At 36.5% G+C, this 4,980-nt stretch overlaps 1 long non-coding RNA gene across 1 annotated transcript; it reads left to right on the forward strand.

Moving 5' to 3' along the window:
* Positions 1-1,402: 1,402 nt before the first annotated feature.
* LOC131016185 (uncharacterized) lies at positions 1,403-4,163 on the forward strand. The gene is made up of 3 exons (XR_009098879.1): positions 1,403-1,766; positions 2,903-2,987; positions 3,344-4,163. It is a non-coding gene; the product is annotated as an uncharacterized LOC131016185 (long non-coding RNA).
* Positions 4,164-4,980: the final 817 nt, after the last annotated feature.

Genomic DNA, 4,980 nt, shown 5'->3' on the forward strand with positions numbered 1-4,980 from the left:
TTCTTTTTTTCTTTTTCATTTTTCCCTTCTTCTTTATTCTTTTGAAATGACACTATGATATTTCAAATGACACATCAACACTTTAAATAACACTTGAAGAATTCAAATGACACTATGATACTTAAAATGACACTTTGAAATTTACAATGACACTTCAAGACTTCAAATGACACTTCAACACTTGAAATGACACTTTGAAATTTCGAATGACACTTCAACACTTCAAATGACACTTGAAGAATTTAAATGACACTATGATATTTCAAATGACACATCAACACTTCAAATAACACTTGAAGAATTCAAATGACACTATGACACTTAAAAATGACACTTTCAAATTTACAATGACAATTCAACACTTCAAATGACACTTCAACAATTGAAATGACACTTCAACACTTCAAATGACACTTTGAAATTTACAATGACACTTCAACAATTAAAATAACACTTCAACACTTAAAATGACACTATGACATTTCAAATGACACCTGAACACATCAAATGACACTTTGAAATTTAGAATGACACTTCAACGCTTCAAATGACACTATGACATTTGAAATGACACTATGACATCTGAAATGACAATTCAACACTTCAAATGACACCATGACATTTGAAATGACACTTTAACACATCAAATGACACTTCAAGAATGGAAATGATACTTCAACACTTCAAATGACACTTGAATAATTGAAATGACACTATAAAATTTACAATGACACTTCAACGCTTCAAATGACATTTCAACACTTGAAATGACAGTTTAAAATTTAGAATAACACTTGAAAAAATACATAATATCAATTCGATATATTAATAATTCGATATATTAATAGTATCATTTGACAAGTATTATCACTATAAAAAATAGTGTCATTATATATTATTAAAAGTATTATTTTTATATATGTATAGTGTTATTTATATAAAGTATCACTTGACAAGTTAGATAGTGTCACTTGAAAAATCATACAGTGCCATTTTAATAAGATAATAGTGTCATTTTCATAAACAATATTATTCATTTATCCGAATAACATTATTATATTCACCACCCACACCACCACCTCTATTTTCTCATTCTCTGTCACTATTATGTATGCTGCAACCAATCCCCCACCAAAATGGGCGTCTAATTTTGAAGGCATCTAAAATCATAAAACCAAAATTATAGAAAAATGGTGCAGAAATTGAGCCCCAATCCTGTCACAGCCCAAAACCGTTTACTTCCTTTGCAATTTTTATTTGAAAATTATTATAGTTTCGAGTTATTAATATATATATATTAGTCGAGTTTGTGATGAATCTAGTCGCGCCCCTAGTTAGATGTGACTTTGAACTATAAATTATACCTATAAAAATAGAAATTTATTTTCCTAAATATTCTTTTAATATGAATTTGGGCCTCAATAAATTATAGCTTATTTATATTGGACCAGATTTATGATGTTGGGCCGAATATATATTTATGTAACTTTGCATAATTTTAAAACATTAGCTATTATATTAAATATAAATTTTTATTTTAATTCTGTTAGAGATTTAACTAAGTTTGCTTCAAGTTTAATTTTGTGGACTTCAAATCCCCACGTATTAACCGTAGCACCCAAGCATCAAACAGCCGCCTTACTTATTTTTTATCCACATCCATCTTCATCACCGCCATTGTTTTTGCATCATATTTATTCATCTTATTCCTAGCTCTGTAACTTACAAATCATAATTTTTACACAGCAAGCAGATTTCTCTTTCCGGTAACTTCATTTTCTGCTCTTTCACACTATGATAAGTTCTTTTCCTGATTTTTTTAATTCAGCAAAATCCAAGTTATTCTCTTGTCTTGCAAAAACGCAGCAGCCAAAACTCCCACAAAAGAAATTCTTGTTTTATTTCCAAACTTGCATACATATCATTGAAACTATTTTCTGTAAATTCCATAAGGAAATCAAATAGAACAGAGATATTACTAATTACACAGAAAAGGAAAAATAGGAGAAGAAACTGGAGGTGGGAGTTCGTGGCATAGAATAGGGACAGAGAAGAGGGGAGTCGGCGCCGTGCGCTGCATGCGCCACGGCGGCCGGCGGAGAGAGGCAGGGGCGGCGGCGCTATGGACTCGGCTGCTGCGGTGCATTTCTGATCGGGAGGAGGGAGAAGGCGCCTGGGCAGCGCCGCTGTCAACGCAAGGGCGGCGATGGTGGTGCTGCTATCGGCCAGGAGAGAGAAGGAAGGTGAGGGCGATGCCGGGAAGGAAATGGTGGCTGCGAGGGTCACCGGAAAAGGGGGTGCGGCCGCGGCTGGGCGCGGCGAGGGGTAGAAGGTAGGCAACAACCGAGGGAGGAGGGAGAGAGGTCGATGGGGAGCTAGAGATGAGGAAGAGGGAGAGAGGTTGAGGAGAGGACAAGGGGAGGCAGAGCCGCCGGCCTCCGGCGACGGCGCTGCCGTCCGGTGGCGGCGGCAGGAAGGGGGCCGAGGGAGAGAGAAAAGGGAAGTGGGGGCTGCGTGAGTTTTGTGAGCAATTAGGGTGTGAGTGTGTGTAAATTGGGGGAGTTGGAAAAGTGGACTTGGGCTTGGGCCTAGGATAGTTTGTTTTTTTTAAATGGGCTCAAATTTATTAGATGATTGGGCTTAATTCTATTTATTTTTATGGGCTGCATTTGCATATATTTTTACAAAGGATATTATTAAATTTCATATTCAAATTTGCATTATTAATTTGAAGTTAGTTTTACTTAAGTATTGAGCCCAAATCTTTTTATAAGGAAAAGCTATTATATAATTTATTAGATCAACGACTTTGAATGGTTTTATGATTTAAACTAGTATTATTATTATTATTTTTAAAGTTCAACTAGGCCTTATATGTTATTATTTGAATTTATCTGACTAGGTGCGGCGCGACTAGGACGTTACTTTTATTTGATTTACTCAAGTTAGCATACAAGTTGAAGTTCAAGTTCAAGTTCAAAATTCAGGTGTGGGATTTATTTCAGTACATGCTGTGGTTAATCTTTGTCCATTTTAATATTATGTGTTTACCGTATGTGAGTTGCATTAAATTATATCGCTAGGGGCCCGCTCAATGGGTCCAGGACATTAAAGTCCTTGGTATGCCACAATGCGATTTCATGTTAAAGTTATGGTTGCAACCAGTCGCCAGGGGCTGGCTCAATCGGTCCAGGACATTAAAGTCCTTGGTATGCCACCGTGCGACTTTCAGTCACGAATGTATTGATCATATGTGATTCTCATTTTATTAACGTGGACAATTATTGGATGTTTCCCACACTGAGTGTACCCTGTATACTCATCCCATATTCAACATTTTCAGGTTTTAAAGGCCGGAGACGCGTGGAAGGTCGAATGGCGAGTCAAATATTTTGTATTTAGCTTTAACTAAAGATGTTATTTTGAGTAATATATTTTAAATAAAAATTTATTTCACTATTTTCTCGTTAAATATTTATTTATATTCATAGTTTTTCCGCGTGCGTTTTCATTTAAAATTAAAATGGATTTGGGTGTCACAAATCCCATTACCAAATCCAAATCAACGTAAAAGTCAAATACATACCCAGAGTTGTTTTGGTATAATTCTGCCAACTTTTCTTGGTTTCAGATTCTCACTATTCTTTTAGAGAAGCAAATTACTACTACTATATTATATAGATAGATACAGCAGCGTCCATGATAGTGTGGGAGGAGGAAAAAGAGGCTACTGCTTTCCTCACTCCGTTGAATCCGATGGGTTGGTAAGGCGAGCGGGTGGCGCGGCCGCTATGGGTTGCGTATCGTCGAAGCAAACGGTGTCTGTTACGCCGGCCGCACTGGACCACTATGGGGCGTTCAATGGTGGGTCTGGTCGGAGTTGGGTGGGGGGCTTCGGCGGCGGAGCTGGATGCGAACTTGAAGAAGGTGAAGAAGAGGGGCGGTTGTTTTTGTTTTACTTTGAGAGAAAAGAGAAAAACGATGAACGAGATAAGAGAGAGAGAGAGTCCAGGCTAGCTGTCCAACGGTAGCAGCATTTTTTTTAATAGTATATTATAAAATACAGCGCGCACCATGTGAGCGCAAGAATTGTACAGCGCTCATTTAAGTTTTTGTGTATTTTTTCTATTGTAGAATGAATACTTAAACAATTATTAGTGTTATGTACGACATATAAGGAAACTAAATCGTAGAACATTAGGCCATAATTTAGTTATCAAAAGTAAAGTTAACGGTACTCAACACAACAACCCACTAAACAGGCAATTGGCCACATCTTCAAAAGCAAGCAATACAACAGTAATTTTCAATTCCTCACTTCAAACCTGAATCTACAATAACCTTCATAAGCTTTAGCTTGAAGATGAAGTTTCTAAATCCAGAATTGTAGATCCGCACATAGCCTCTGCAAGTAAAAGATACGATATACATAAGCAATTTTCATACATAGAAATCCAACACTCATTCCCATCCATATAGAATAGCAATGTTAAGTAAATAGCATTATAAATGTTTAATGAATGCTACTGGTCTATAAAGATATGAATAAGATGATCAAAGTTACATCTTTCTTACCTTTCAATCTATAAAAAACTTCATTGTATACCACGTTAGTTGTTGTGTTGCTTGTCTGACCATTCTAATCACATATTAAAACTTTAAGACCTTTTTTGCTAGTGTGTAACCCGTCGAAATTTTGACGGGAACTGACTCATCCAAAAACACCTAACGGATGGACTCGAATTTATACGAGGTCGTCCTAGGGTGGTAAGGTGACTCAAGTCGTCTCACAAGGAAGACTTAGCAGGGCTCTAATCGTATTGCTCACAAGAAACTTAAAAGAAATCTAAACACTCTAATCGGGTAATTTGGGTCTGACACTTTCTCTCCGATTAACTAATGCGTAATTAAAATAAAGCATATAAAGTTAACTAGGCAAAAGATAGAAAGCCAATAAGAATGCAAGAAGGCAAACAAAGC

This window comes from Salvia miltiorrhiza, chromosome 1, assembly GCF_028751815.1.
Source record: "Salvia miltiorrhiza cultivar Shanhuang (shh) chromosome 1, IMPLAD_Smil_shh, whole genome shotgun sequence".
NCBI classification, from domain to species: domain Eukaryota; kingdom Viridiplantae; phylum Streptophyta; class Magnoliopsida; order Lamiales; family Lamiaceae; genus Salvia; species Salvia miltiorrhiza.